Raw genomic sequence first — 16,759 nt, 5'->3', positions numbered from 1 at the left:
AACGAGTAGAATCCAAAGAAGAGTCTCACATCCAATGATCCCTGACACGTGGAATGTTATGAGGATAGTTTGGTTATTCATGTCAGTTATGGATGCAAGCACGTGGGAGAAGATAGCAGTGAGGAAAAGCAACAGGGTTGGAGATGGAGTTGGAGTTGAACGTTGGAAGGGATTGGTTTTAGAGACTCCACTCCCATACTTGATTGTAATACATGCTAACTCTAAGGCCATGAGAAGAAGGTAGGCTTTGTCATTGTGCATATTCATGGTGAACAAGTGAACGAAAGAAATAATTAAAGATAATTGTTTATTGTTGTATAGAGAGAGTGAGTAGGGGATAGTTGGGTGTCTAAGGAAATGTGGCATATAAAGGCCAGGGACGATCCATGATTATGTGAGCAGCAGGAAACCCCACTAAAATTTTGGGGAATGCTCCGGTGCCCTCTTATTTGAAGGGGTTTTGGTGCCCCTCAGTACAAGAGTTGGGTTTTTAGGGGCAATAAGGTAAATTGATAGATCAATTTACCTTATTGCCCCTAAAAACCCAACTCTTGTACTGAGGGGCACCAAAACCCCTTCAAATAAGAGGGCACCGGAGCAATAGCCTAAAATTTTACTTTCTCATTTATCTATATATTATTATTTTTAAATATTTTGGTAAGTTTATAACAAAAAAGTCATTTCTTTTAACAAGTATTCTTCAAAGAAGACGGCGGGCGAGAGGATACACAGTACACACATGCACGTAAGCCAAAATTAAAATTTTCATTTAGTATGTAGAATGTTCATTATTACCTTCAAAACTCTTATAAGTTTATTCTAATATATGGCCACAGTTTCTGATGAGAAGTGAACAAGAACAACAAGTATTAATGATTTAACAAATTACAAGCTCAAGCCTTTCTTCGCTTGTTGCCTTAATTCTAGAAGCCCTAATTACGGATGCTACGATACAAAAATGCAAATAGAGCAAGACAGTGACTTGTTATAGTGTTTGTTTGTGACCCCAAATGTAATTAATTTTATCCTCTCGAGCAAAAAAATGTTATGAATACTGCAGTACGTAATATTATTATTACGGAAAGGAAAAATTAAAGGAAGATTGATAATTAATTAACGTATAGTAATGGTCAGGATTATTATAAATGAAAATGATTGATTTATTATTACTTATAAGTTTTCCAGCTAACTTAATTATTATTTTGTATCTAATATTTTAAAATAATTTCACTTTCGTCCTCTCTTTTTATACATCAAGGTTAAAGTGTCTTTTTTTTTTTACTTTCCACTAATTCAAAAATTTAATAAAAGGTATAATTTTTATTTTACAGCAAAAAAAAGTACAATCTTTTAGTTCACACTGTTTGTTCATATTGTTACATTTCCTTAAAATTGATTGGCATTCTATGCATTACTCAAAAGAAGAAAAAAATTGTATACATTATTAACGGAAAATAAAATATACAATTAATATGAAAACATTGATAGTTACGATTTAAAAATGTAAATACAAGTGGAGGAATAAAGATAACACATTTAAATTATTACTATTTTCAACTTATATTTTCATATTATATTATTTTTTTAGTTAATACATTGTTTATTTTAATTTTTAATGAAATATTTTATCTTTAGAAAAAAAAAATGATAAGACTTGAAAAGTTGTGAAAAAAATTAAAATTATCATTATCTATAAAAAAATTAAATGATGTGTTTATTAATAACAGCAATAGAAGACTTAATAATTTTATAGTCAATTATATTATTAGGGCTACATATTTATTAATATTTGTAGAGGTTTCTGTAAAATATTTCTTCCGTTTTTTATTTATAGTCGTTTTGACATTATTTTTTTTTATTAGTATTTTTCTAAAATCAATGACTTATTTTTTTTTTTCATTTTTACCCTTAATAACTAATGTGTGTTTATTGAACAATGTGTTTATTCATTTTTAATGTATTTATTTCTTCTCTAACCACCTAAAGAATATAACAGAAAAATAAATAATAAATACTTTAAAAAACAAAAATATTAATCATTTTCTTAATTCTTGTGTATAAACCTTAAACGTCAAACAAAAAAAAATTGAGAAGTATCATAGTAACTCTGGATTAATGATGTTGTTAACCAATGACTAGTTAATTTCCTTATTATATGGACAAATGTATGTTTAGGGAAGTCTAAGGCACTAGAACAGAAGAGGTAATTAAGTGCAGTGGGTTTCTGCTATATAGGAGAACTTTTAGAGCCCAACCATCTTACTTTGAATTAAGAGGGTAAAATAGTGTTAATGTTAAGAAACAATAGTAAACATCATAATCTTCTATTTTATTTTAGTTCATTATAATAATTGTTTGTTTTAATTTAATCTCGCTTTTATTTTTTGTTTCAATTTGGTCCCTAATAAATTAATTGGTTACAATATCAGACTTTTGTCCAAATTATTTAAATGGAGTTAACTGTTGGCCACGTAGATGCCACGTAGATGCATAGGTGGATGCCAAATTTTTTGAAAACACCTGGAACCAGAACGGCCCGCTCTAGTTTCAGGTGTTTTCAAAAAATTTGGCATCCACGTGGCATCCACCTATGCATCTACGTGACATGGTATTTTTTCTTGAAGTCATTAACGATGTACTCAACAACAACCTGTTCTTGAAAAGATAGAACCTAAAGTAAAGGAAGAAGATACACAGGCACTTCCCCACTAAAAATTTTTTCATTCTTTTTTATATATAAAATATTAATAATTTTACAAAATATATATTATTAATTATATTTTAATTATGTTGTTATATTTAATATAATAAATACATTAATATTTTTTTTATATTTTATTTTATTGTTTAGTTGTTTTTTATTTTGTGGTAAAATTATCTTCATTTTTAATGAAGAAAAAATTTACTTACTTCAAGAGTAAGTCTTGATAGATTTATTCTACTTAATAATTAATGTTCTATATCAAATTTTTAAAAATTTAATTGTTAAATTAAAAAGCTTTTCATGTATAGATCAAATTTATAAAAAAAAAATTTTAAAAATTAAAAATCATGATATTTTGTTAAATTAATTCAAATTAACATATAAAATATTTTTGTTTTATTAAATGAGTGTAAAAATTTAGAGGACACTAAAAGAAAATAAATTAATAATTTTATTATGTTTATTCTATTAATTTTTATCATTTTATTCCTCTAATTTTAAATAAGTTGCAAAAAATTATAAAGTGACATTTAAATATTTCTTCGGACAGAAAGAGAAAAAGGAAAAGTTATTACTCTATGTATAAGACAATTTTATTTTATAAAAATAAGTAATTTTAAAATTTTTACCATAAAAAAAATATTTTTTAAATTATATTTTTAATAAAATTAATATAAAATATTTTATTGTTCTCACTTAACAGCGTTCTGGATCGGGCCGTTCTGAATCCGGAACGGGCCGTTCTAAATCCAGAACGGACCGTTCTAAATCCAGAACGGCCCATTCTGAAACCAGAACGGCCCATTTTGAAACCAGAACGGCCCGTGCTGGTTTGAGAACGGCCCGTTCTAATGTACTGGTGGTTTGTTAATTTTGCATCTGGAACGGCATGTTTCAGATGCAAAATTAACACACCAAGAGTGCACCCAGAACGGCCCGTTCTAGTTTCAGAACAGGCCGTTCTGGTTTCAGGTGTTTTCCAAGAAATTTGACATCCACGTGGCATCCACCTATGCATCTACGTGGCATCCACGTGGCCAACAGTTAACTCCGTTTAAATAATTTGGACGGAAGTCTGACATCGAAACTAATTAATTTATTAGGAACAAAATTGAGACAAAAAATAAAAGTGAGACTAAATTAAAACAAACAATTATTATAAGGGACCAAAATAGGTTTTTAGCCTTCTTACTATGAATGTTGTCCTAGAGTAGTCAACTTGTCTGGAAAATCATCCAAGATTCCGGGATTAATTATCTAACCCCTTAATAATATTTCGAGCTCTCATATTTCGCTTGCTCCAGTTTTCTCTGTATATGGTTCTTGTTTTTTGCATTTATTTGTTAATTATCTCTGATTTCTTCAATAATCTAGTGTTGTGTGTTTTATTTTTTGTTTATCTCATAAGTTAAGGATTTTATTTTTCATCAGGGAAATAATCGCCTTTTATTTTTTTCAAAAACACTCTGAAAACTACAAAAAGAAGAAAAAAAATTACACCAAACCCCAACCTTAACCAAAAATGTGCTAAACTCTTATAATATAGGTAAATTTAGTTAAGGTTCATGATTATTGATTCATTTCATTTGATACATCTTAACCAGCATGTTGAAGTAAACTTGTAAGCTAAAATTACAACAAAATTTAAGAAAAATAATTATGGTCTTTATGCATCTTGAACCGGTACTTCAAGAATATCTTCACAAACTCGAACATGATATTATTAGTTTCTTATGGAGAAACAGCATCACGATCCATGTCTTGCATTAGGTTATGCTCTTGCTGAATTTGAGATGTATATTTTAACTGCAAAAGTAGTGATGATGCAGGCAGTACAAGAAGCTTAAGATTCATTTGTGGTTATTTAAAAAGAAATGATGGCTTGAAGCATAAGAATCCTCTCAGGTTGACTTTGACAGAGTTAATCTACACCCTACAAGCTTAGGATCAGAGAAAGAAAATAATTATTAATTTGTCAATTAACACATTCAAAGCTGCCAGAGAAGAAAACAAGCATCAAAGCAGGAAAGAATACTCTTTGTTACCTACTGTTATGCAGCAGATAGCAACATAGATGCATGGCTGATAAACTAGACAAGACCTACTCACCAAAGTGAAGATAAGGTAATGGAGAATACTCGATGTCAAAGGAAAGGGAGAAATCGTGGTTGACACTTCAGCGGAATAGTTGGTGTTCTATCTGGAATGAGTCAAACTTATCAGAGTGAGTCAATGCTTTAAAAATTACTCTCTACATTTTTCATGTTAAGTCATGCAAGATGCACCATATTTGATCCATACAGAAACAACTTGTTGTTACAACATATGCTAGACAATTACAAGTAGTGGCTCTGTCTCAACTCAATTCTCTGCTGAAGTAGAAAATGTCTTGGCAGCAAATCAAGCTATTTGACTAAGAAAAATCTAGCTAAATTGAGACAAAATTAAAATGAAGCTATTTTATTGTGGGATGATCATAAATCAACCATTACTGTAACTAACATTCATGTCCAGCATGAAAGGACTAAACGCATAAAGAAAAGTTTCATACAATCTAATAATGAGAGAAACCCGGTTTTGTCCAACTCATAGCTACTCCAAAAAACCTGTTAGCACATATTAATGACCAAGGGTCTGACCAAAACTACATTTGAATCTCTTAAGACTAAGATTTTTAAGGATAAACTTTAATGGGTGTTGTGTTCTTATGTTGTGTGAAATTTTAGGACAGACATTTTGACAACAAAAACAGTAGTGATCTTGAAGTTCAGAACTTAGTTTTGGGATGTGTTTAAATGTTTAAAGTGTTGATCTGTGTATCCAGTAAAGCTTAAGTAAATGACATTCAGCTTTGGCAGAAAGAAGCTAAGTACAAGTTTGCAGAAACATATGCTCTGTTTAGTTCAGCTCTTTTTAGCATGATTCTAATGTAGCAGGTTTATTTTTTCCTTCTTGTTATAGTGACTCTAACACTAGATACAAACCAATCTGTGGTCCATCAACAACATAACGATTCACAAACCAAAGAATCCTGTAATGGAGAAATCCATTTTTTCACTTTAGGAATTCCTTATTAAATACTGGCCTTCACAATATTTTTTTCACCAATACTATCAACCAAAAGGATTTCTTAGAGTAGAACTAGGCTTCAGTGAATTGGATTTTACCCAACATTAGGCAAAAAACTTGCAAACTCAATTGATCAAAAACAGATGCATCATTTTTTATTCATGCAGAGACAAAGTGATGATTGTAAATATGATAAACAGAAATAAAATATGGTGGCTCATATCAATCCTCTGCTGAAGCGAAAAATATCTCAGCAGCAACAACAGTAAACAAGCTATTTGGCTAGGAAAAACCCAAATAAATAATGAAAAACTTGTAATGAAGATATTCATTGGGGGGATAATAATAAATAAGCTATTACCAGATCTAAAATTCCTGTCCAACATGGAAGTTGGTTAAGTTAGTTTATTCATTACAGCTCTTAAAACTAGTTGGCATGCATAATGCTTAAGGCTCTAACCAAAAATACATATTCTCTTAGGACTAAACTTGTGTCCAGGAAAGCTTAAGGTAATGAAATTCAGTTGTGGAAAAAAACTGCTAAATACAAGTTCTTGCTCTTTCCAATTTCCTGCAATATAAGTTGTTTCAGTTCAGTTCAGTTCTTTTGGTATCCCATACGGTAGGCATGTGTGTTCCTTTCTGTTACAATGATCCCACTACCATAACCAAACCAATCACAGGCTTCTACTAATAGTTGTAATTGCCCTAATATCATCAAGAACTGTCTTACGAGGAAGCCTTTTTTTTTTCCTGCTACAGGAATTCTTTTGTAAATATTGCTTTATTCAATATGCTTCCTCCAATATTCTTTGCTTAAAGCATCACTTGTAGTGAAACTAGGCCACTCTGAACTGAATTTTATTCAACATTAGGAAGAAAACTGGCACCTTAAATTGATCAATAATATAGTTATACAGAACTTGTACAATTATGAATTACCCAACTATGTGTATATCAAGTTAAATATATTTGAGGAAGCCTCCATAAAATATGATAGTAATTCTGTATTAGGTGATTTTAATCAATGCCAATTGCCAAATTTCCTTATTATATAAACATAGTATGTTTAGGGTAGTTAAAGGCAGTAAAAGGCATGCTTTTAGCTGATAGCCCCCAACCATCTAACTTTGTAACAGTCATGCTATAAGAGGATAAAATAGTGAAACTGTTAAAAATAACCAATTATGATTCTTCTGGACTCTTTGTAGCAAGCAGCACAGGGTTCTCACATCTGTAAATTGAACTTCATAACCTTCTATTTTTGCTATGGATGTTGTGCTAGATTAGTTAACTTGTATGGAAAATCATTGTAAAATTAAGCAGGCTGGACAGCTAATGTATAACCCCATAATTTCAGGATTAATCTAACCAAACCCTTAATCATTATTGAAATCCAACATAATCATGAAAGGAACTATTACAGCAACAAAAGTTGTGTGTAGAGAGAAATAAGAAAATATCAACAGAAACACAACTATAAGGCCATCCAAATGCTACACCTGAACTTCCTGCAGTTCCATATTTGACATCTGATCAGCATTGGAAGGTGTGCCACGAAGCAGCTGAGTGATGTTAGCAATGTAGTTAAAGAAGCAGAGGCAGAGAAGCAGTAAAAGAAGCATGTTGATGATAAAGTACTACAAGAACTGAGCAAGGAGAATCCAGGGGAGTGTTTGACATGCAACTATCCCTAACATGTGGAATGTTATGATGGTAGCTGGCAAGCTCATGTCAGCGTTGGATGCAAGGACATGGGAGAACATAGCAGTCACGAAAACCAACTTGGTTGGAGTTGATTGTTGGAATGGATTGGTGTCAGAAACTTGATACTTAATTCAAATTGAAGCTAACTCCAATGCTATCAGAACAAAGTAGGTTTTAGACTAGGTCATAGTGAAAGATGAAAATGAAGGCCAGAGCAAAGATCAAGTAATTCTTACTTATCCCCCAAAAGTTTTCTATATATATGTATAAGATTGTAAGTGATGGTGATGATGTCTTTGGAAAATATGTGATGATGCTATTGTCCATTTATATGTTGGTATTGAACGATAAAGACGGCCAAGGACGTTATGATTGCTGCAGTGAGAAACACGATGAAACTTTTTTTTTTATTATAAATGAATATGATTATATATATACTTTTTTTTAGTGATAAATATATTTTTTTTACTGTAAAATATTACTCATTTTAAAGACACGTCTAATCATTATTAGATATTTGAGTAATTTTATGACACTATTAACTACTCTTAAGTCTTAAGGTGGTGTCAAGAGAAAATGTTAAGGTAAAATTAATCATAAATAGACATTTCAATAATCTCATAACATCAAACCACTGGAAATCTGGAAGCATCCCTAGGTCGAACACATTACTAAATACATATTGATAATAAAACCCGATTACATATGCATAGTGATATACAATCACATGCATTTATTCTCGACTATTTGTGAAATAAAATTAATCATGTTTGAACATATAATTAATCATGTGTACCGTTAATAGTTTCGTGATATTGTTAGTTACTTATGTAGTAATATTAACTAAATTAGAAATTTTAACAACCACATCACTAAAATTACGTTTATTTATCCTTTATTACTTGTGTATTTATAAATGGAGAGAAGTGTAGAATTCTTGATGTACGTTGCTTTTTATTGGGAAAAAATTATGTAGCCACTAACCTAAATCTGACTTGTTTCGTTTATACACTTGACATTCTGTATTCAAAGCTGATGTTTTGGACAAAGACCTACCCAAAATTTAGTTTTTAAAATGAGCAAGGACATCAAGTTTAAGTTTAAGAATATCAAGACATGATGAAGACAAACACTTAGTTACCGACTGTTATGTTGCAGAGGGGAACATTGATGATGCATTGCTGATAAACAAAGGCAGCACCAATATCATTGCTTCTAATGCAAACAACTCCATGAAACCAGACAAGCCTGCTCTCCAAAGTGATGATAAGGTAATGGAGAATACTCAATGTCAAACGAAAGGGATAAATCGTAGTTGACACTTCAACGGTTGTAAAACTAATCGTTGGTGTTCTTTTAGTACCTGGAATTAGTCAAACTTATCAGAGTGAGTCAAATGCTCTATAAATTACTCAACAATTTTCATTATAAGTCATAAAGATGCATCATATTTGATCCAGGCAGAAACAAATTGTTGATAGTAAATAGGATAGAGAAAAACAAGTAGTGGCTCTCAACTCAATTCTCTGCTGAAATAGAAAATGTCTTGGCAGCAAATCAAGCTATGTGGCTAATAAAAATGACACTAAATTGAGATGAAGCTATTTTATTGTGGAATGTTCATAAATCAATCATTCCATCTCTAGCACACCTGTCCAGCATGAAAGGACTAAGCACATTAAAGTTAAGTTCCATGTAATCTAAGAAAGAGAAAAACACAGTGTAGTCTAACGCATGGCAACACTCAAAAACAATTAGCACATATAATGACCAAGGCTCTAACCAAAAACATATTTCTATCTCCAAGGACTAAAGTTGGATTTTTAAGGATAAACCTCAAGGAGTGTTGTATTCATACATTGTGGGAAATTTCAAGACAGAAATTTTGACAGCAATATCACTGGTGACCCAGAAGTTTAGGAGAGAATTTTGGGACTTATTTAGATTTTTAATGTTGAAGTTGGTCTGTGTGTACAGTGGTAGAGAACAGGTAGATACAAGTTAGCAGTAGCATATTCTCTGTTTAGTTCAGCTCATTTTAGCATCATTTATAATGTAGCCTGTTTATTTATTTTTTCTTGATATAGTGAGCCTAACACCAGAGCCAAACAAATTATAGGCTCTTACTATTAGTCGTACCTGTTGTAATTCATCAACAACATTTCGATTCATGGACCACAAGAATCCTGTTATGGAGAAATCTATTTTTTCACTTTAGGGATTCCTTAGTAAATATTGGCCTATACACAATATGTTTTTCCCCAATACTATCAATTTAAAGCATTTCTTGGAGTAGAACTAGGCAAAATGATGCGTCATATTTGATTCATGCACAGGCAAAGTGATGATTGTAAATATGATAAATAGAAACATCGAAGTAGAGGCTCAACTCAATCCTATGCTGAAGCATAACTTATCTCAGCAGCAACAATAAACTATTTGGCTAGGAAAAACCCAATAAATTGGGACAAAATTGTAATGAAGCTATTTATTGTGGGGATAACAATAAATAAGCGATTACCATCTCTAAAAATCCTGTCCAACATGGAAGCAGTAAAGATATACTATTTATTTTTCATGCAACCCAAGGAAGAGGATGCTGGTGAAGTTAGTTTAGTTCATTGCAGCGCTCTGGAAACCAGTTGGCATACATAATAACCCAAGCTCTAACCAAAATGACATTTGAATCTCTTAGGAGTTAGGATTAAACTTGGATACTCGAGGATAAATATTAAGGTGTGTTATACAGTCAGATTTATAGGACAAAGATTTTGACAGCAAAAGAAGTGGTGACCCTGAACCTGAAGTTTAGGACTGAGTTTTGTGCTTGGTTTAATGCTGGAGTTGGTATGCTTATGTGTCCAGGGTCACAATGTAGATACAAGTAATTGCTCTATTCAGTTTTCTACAACATAAGCTATTTTCAGTTCAGTTCTTTTTTGTATACCATATAGCAGACTTCTGTATTCCTTCTCGTATAAGTAAGAGTTCTCATTGGTTGTTCTTACCTGTTGTTCCTATATATATATATATATATATATATATATATATATATATATATATATATATTAGGGATTCTTTTGTAAATACTTCCCTGTTCAGTATGTTTTCCCCGATTTTCTCTGCTTAAAGCATCTCTTGCAGTGGAACTAGGTCACTATGAATTGAATTGTATTCAACGTGAGCAAGAAAACTTTTATCCTCAAATTGATCAATAGAGTTATATAGAACTTGTACAATTAAATAGCGCACTTGGTCCAGGAACAATATCGTTGTACCCAATATTTAGTACTGAGTTAAGGTAGAGTTGAGTTCAACAAGACAACTATGTGCATATGAGGTAGTTAAAGGCATCTCTAAGGAACTATAGACATGATGATTTTATAGCAAGCAGCAAGATCAAAGGCAGTAAAAGACATGATGAGTTAACTTCCAGGAAGCAGCACAGGGTTCCGTAAATTAAACAACATAGCATAAGCTTGAGTAGTTAACTTGTATGGAAAATGAAAGTAAAATTAAAATAGCCTGGTTCATCTTTCAGCTAATAACATGAACATGATGATTTTGGGATTAATCTAAGTAACTAACCCCTTAATTATTAGGAATTTAAATCTGAACTGAAAAGGGAAATATTACATGAAGAAAAGTAGTTGGTAGAGAAAAGAAAGAAAATATGAGCATAAAGGGCGAAACACAAGTGAAAGACTATTTGTGTGTTTGGTTACGCGTCAACAGCATCTGAATCGCGTAAAAAACGTGAAAATCAGAAGCAAATATTACTTGCTTCTCATCAAATTGACGTGATTCTCTTCGAAAACATAACTCAATATGCGAATCCAAACACACGTTATATGTTGATAAAAGCAACGAGGGTATGTTACACATGCTAGACCTGAGCTTGTTGTGGCTGCGGTTCCATATTTGGCATGAGATCAGCATTTGAAGGAGTGATGCAGTTGAAGAAGCATGTGAGGAGGTGAGTGATGTAGTTGAAGAAGCATAAGGAGGCTAGCAGTAAGAGAATGAGGTTGATGATAGAGTACCACAAGAAGTGAACAAGGAGAATCTGCAGGAGTGCTTCACATCCAATGATCCCTGACACGTGGAATGTTATGATGATAGTTTGGTTGGTGATGTCAGCGGTGGATGCAAGCACGTGGGAGAACATAGCAGTGAGGAAAAGCATCACGGTTGGAGTTGGTGTTGATGGTTGGAAGGGATTGGTTTCAGAGACTCCACCCCCATACTTGATTCCAATACATGCTAACTCTAAGGCCATGAGAACAAGGTAGGCTTTGTGCATATTCATAGTGAACAAGTGAAAGAAAAAAATAAAGATACTTGTTGTGTAGAGAGAGTAAGTAGGGGATGAGTTGGTGTCTAAGGAAATGTGCCATATAAATAGAGGCTGAGAGCATCCACAAATCACATGCATGCATATCTCCTGGGCCGCTTTGGTTTGAAAACTTATTACATAAAATCAACCACTTTCAACAAAGGTCGTGCCAGTTAAGTAGCAAGGGCAAATAAGATTCATGCTATTGGTTGGAGAAACTTTTTACATATGATATGGCGGTGGACGAGGCAAGGGCAAATAAGACAATGCAAATGCTTAATTGCAAAGTCAAATGTAGTGATGGTTGGAATATTTATTACATATTTCAATTCTTTCCATTTTCCAGCACGGTCGTGGAAGTGGCAAGGGCAAATAAGACAATGCAAATGTTCTCATGCAGCTTTTGTTGACATATGAAAAGAGCGGTGGACGTGGCAAGGGCAAATAAGACAATGCGAATGCTTTTTTGCTTTGGTTGGAATGCTTGTTACGGCCGATTTCAGTCCCTTTCGACACTACTCGTAAAGCGGCAAGGTCAAATAAGGCAATGCAAATGTTCTCCTACTTTGGTTGGAACACTTGTCAGTTATTATATATTTCAATCCCTTTGAATAGGGCTGTGTAAGTGGCAAGGGTAAATAAGACAATGCAAATGTTCTGTTTCGGTTCGAATACTTTTCCCTGTCATGGTGGACTATGTTTTCCAATGGTTTATTGCCCAACATAATTAATATTGATGGATTAATCTCATCCTGATATCATCCATACTCCATATTGTATCCCTTTTTCTTACACCGGAGAAGTACATTTTACTTTTTTAAATTTTTTCTTTTAAAAGTGTTTTTGAAAAAAAAATTTAATAAGTTAGTTGATGTAAAAAAAAAATTATACCAACAACTAATCAAAATTTATTTTAATATGATTTTTAAGGTATTTATTATAAAATGATTTTTTTACATAATATTTATTGTGGAATGTTATAATACCATACGTGGTAATTTGTAGATAAACGTTTACATTGTTGGTGTATAACATTTTTTTTAATATATTATCTAAAAGTTAAAAATATTGTATTGAATTAGTTTGAATTAAGAAAAAGGTATATATTAGTAAAATAATTTCTTGAATTAGTATGAGTTAAAAAGAAAAGGTATAGTTTATTAGCAAAATGACTGGAGTTGAAGTTAATTGTTCGAAGGGATTTTTATGAAAGTAAAATTAAAATCTAACTTAATCTTATAAAATTAATTTATAAGGGAAGGATTATTCCTCACTTGTATATACTTTATTAATTTTATCACTAATTTACATAAGATTTCCAACACATCTCTTCACACCGAGGATTGGATATTTTTAATGTAAAATTCGAACATCGGCGATCCAATAACAACCCAATGGAGGATGACTTTGATCCTATATTTTTAAGTGTTTTACCCAAATATTTATTTGTTCTCTTTGAAGGTAAATTAATCTAAGATATCATTAGCTCCCTCTCAAGATATCATTAGCTAAAGGTGTGTTTAATTGAATTAACTCCTACTTTCATAGTAGCTATGTTCAATTAAACCCATTAAGATTTTTGTTAATTTAGTTGATCATCGAAAGATTGAACATACTCTCATGGTTTAAAGCCTAAGTTTATTTCTTTATGTTTCAATATTTAGGTTCATTTTTCAATACGTTCCTAAATATCTAAGATTATGAAAAGCGATGACCAATCATTTAGCATATATAAATTGTAAAGAAATCAAATAAGAAGAGATCAAGATTAAATAACTAAATAATTCATAAAAACATTAAGGTTCTCAAGAGTTAAGTCCCAACCCCAAAAAAGAGAGACTAACTCACATATATTCATAATAATTCTTCTAAAAGAAAAGAAAGATAACATAAAAAGAAATAAATTGAAGAATCGAAGAAACACCAACACAAATTCCTCCTCTTCCATCTCTCTATCAAAGCTTAAGATCAAAAAGTACTCTTCCTAATTCCAATAGTCTAATTTATAACCTAGAAAAAACCTAAAAGATAAGCTTGAAACAAAGTCTTAATGATAAGATAAAACAAGATATTCCTAAAGATAATGTGTAACAGTTGGATCATGTCATGGTCACAACCATGAGATGTTCGGCCTATGATGCTTTTCTTTGTGTTGTTAGATTAGTCACAGACGTGACTAGTGAGTCACAACTATGACCTTTTCTGTCTTGTTTCTTTTATTAGCTTTCGAGACAATCAGGTGACTCATGAGTCACAACCATGATCCTTTCTGACTTTTTTTTCTTCTATTTTCTTGTCTTTCTTCATTAATCTTCTATGAGCAATGATGGAGAAGGTGAGGAGGAGTGATAGTTGACTTCTCCTTAGCTACTCCTTAAACTCGGATCTTCTTCAAAGGAGATTGAACACGAAATGATGAACCAAAGAAGGAGGAAGTATCACGGATGGAAAAGGCTTAAGCCTTGGATGGAAGCATCCAAGCTTAAGGTGCAAGGGAAAGCTCACTTCAAAGAGGAGGAAAACCTAGTAGGGTTCCTAAGGTGAAGCTTTCTCTCATGGTGACTCTTGAACGAAATTTGGCTGAATAAGCTCTCAAATTTCATTATTCTCAAAAGTGAATACAAAAGGTGAAAGAATGGCTTAAGTATGCACGGAATTGTGACCCATAGGTGCCTAAACTAAAGCCTCACAAAATGGCGCCTAAAGTTTGAATTCAAATTTGAAATTTGAATTCAAACTTTGGTGCACATGTGTAAGTCCGAAAATTTAGGTACCAAGGTGCATTTAGGTGTGATTTGAGAGTCATTTAGGGTTAATTTGAGTGGCACATGTTCAGCCACCCATGGTGCTAAACATGTGACTCAAATGTAACTTAAATGACTTCCAAATTAAACCTAATTTAACCTAATTAGCATACTTTAGTATTCCTTGTATTTTCCTATTCTAATGACCTAATTACATTAGTCAAACAATTACAATGGAAAGGAAAGATTACAAGAATGAAAATGAGCCCAATATTGGGTACCAAAAGCCCAAAGGCCCATGAAGCCTGTAACAGCCCAATTTTCATTGGGTCGTAGGCCCAATTCGTTGCCCAGAACGGGCCGTTTCAAAAGTGAAACGGGCCGTTCTGGAGGGAGAACGGGCCGTTCCGGTTTGGAGAACGGGCCGTTCCAGAGGGAGAACGGGCCGTTCTGGTTTGGGAACGGGCCGTTCCAGTTCAAAAATTTGCGTAGGTTTGAAGGGCCCAGAACGGGCCGTTCCGATTTTGGAACGGGCCGTAGTGGTAGGTGGGCGAAAAATCCTATAAATAGGCCTCAAATCCTCTCATTTCTACACACCTCTCATTCTCACTCTCTCTTCTCTTCTGTTCTCTCTTTCGTTCCTCTTCTTCTCTCTGAAGACCAAGGGGAACTCAGAGGATGAGGTTCTGCTCCAGTCTTAGTTCCGATCCTTATTTAAGGAAAAAGAGGAGGTTCTGCCCGAGTTCCTATGTATCCAGGTACAGGGGGAAAAGAGATTATTTATATGTGGAGTTACATGAGGAAATTGGGTAGAAGAAGAACCCTTAGGATTATGAGCAATTTTATAATTATTTCTGTTTGAAAAATTATTGGCATTATTTGATTCTGTATGAATATAGGAGTACGAATATATGATTTATTTGTAAAAATAATGCTCTGGGAGAGAGAACAAAATTATAGAAAAGTGCCTGTAGGCTAGGTTTTGGAAAAATTGAATTATTTCTGTTTGAGGAATTAATTATACCATTAGATTCGGTATGTGTTGAGGATTATAAATATGCTAATAATTTGTAAGAATGATGATCTGGGAGAGAGAACGAAATTGTAGAAAAGTGCCTGTGAGATAGGTTTTAATTAAGGGTTTTACTGTTTATGCTGAATTATATTAAATTGATAATTTCATTGTTTATAATATTAATTTACGAATGTTATTATTGTATTGATTGATAAGAATGAATGATTTTGATGTGAATTACTTGAGGGGTGTGTAAACCCTTATTTTGTTGGGCTTATCTGTTGTGTATGTGAGGTGGAATTGTGTACGTGATGTGAATTTGAATTATGAGATGAGATGTTGTATGAATGTGATTATGATTGTGATTATGGTGCCTCACATCAGTGACTAGGGATGGCACGGCCCCTGGGTAAGTGGTGCTACAGGGAGGGCGTGACCCTAGCATGGTGTGGGATGAGTAAGACAGTTAACACACACCACTTATGTCGATTATGGCAGCCCTGACATAGGGTTAATTGCAAGAGACTGTATGGATTGTAATTTGATTGTGGTTCCTCACTGTAGACCCCTAAAATTGTCCGGGTCGGAAATAAGACTCGAAGACTCTCAAAGATTAATGGAAAGTCAGCCAGAAGGACTCCCAGAAGACCATAGGATGACTATCTGTAGGTTTAGAGGTCTTAGAGTAGCTAAAAATAAGAAAGTGAGAGGAGTGGAGCTCAATACGGCCTCTTTGGAGCTCAGTACGGCCCGTATTGCATTTTTGAACTGCAATACGGCCGTACTGAAACCAATACGGCCGTATTGATGTTTTTGAACCTCAATACGGCCGTATTGAAGTTCAAAACTTCAATACGGGCCGTATTGACACCAGGGGCCGTACTGCGCCTCACCCCTATAAATAAGACGTCATTTGGACGTCATTTGACACTTTTCCACACAGTTTTGACTCTCTCCTTGAGTATTCTGGGGTTTTTGAGCAGTGTTCTGCCCTAGAAATCGCTCTGAGAGTCAATCCGACGAAGTTCTTGAGTCACGAGCCATTTGCTTGAGTCTCGAACTTAGTCGAAGGGAAATCTTTTGGATTTCCATAGTCAAAAATTATTTAGGAAGGAGCGAGCGAGCTTGTAGAGAGAGGGAGCGCCAAAAAGCCTCCTAGATTTCATTGATATAAAAGCACGCTT

General features: G+C 33.3%; 1 long non-coding RNA gene across 2 annotated transcripts; it reads right to left on the bottom strand.

Moving 5' to 3' along the window:
* Positions 1-1,007: 1,007 nt before the first annotated feature.
* Positions 1,008-12,098, bottom strand: LOC145955868 (uncharacterized). 2 transcript variants are annotated; one of them, XR_014432604.1, is made up of 5 exons: positions 11,373-12,098; positions 8,622-8,843; positions 7,276-7,338; positions 4,814-4,904; positions 1,008-4,644 (listed from the first exon to the last, which is right to left on the bottom strand). It is a non-coding gene; the product is annotated as an uncharacterized LOC145955868 (long non-coding RNA). The 2 variants fall into 2 exon arrangements; XR_014432603.1 differs by lacking the exon at positions 7,276-7,338 and having other exon boundaries at positions 1,010-4,644; positions 11,373-12,083.
* Positions 12,099-16,759: the final 4,661 nt, after the last annotated feature.

Source organism: Cajanus cajan, chromosome 3 (assembly GCF_000230855.2).
Source record: "Cajanus cajan strain Asha chromosome 3, NIPB_CcT2T_4, whole genome shotgun sequence".
NCBI lineage: Eukaryota > Viridiplantae > Streptophyta > Magnoliopsida > Fabales > Fabaceae > Cajanus > Cajanus cajan.
Note: the sequence above shows the minus strand (reverse complement) of the source record. Positions and strands in the feature narration are given on the sequence as shown.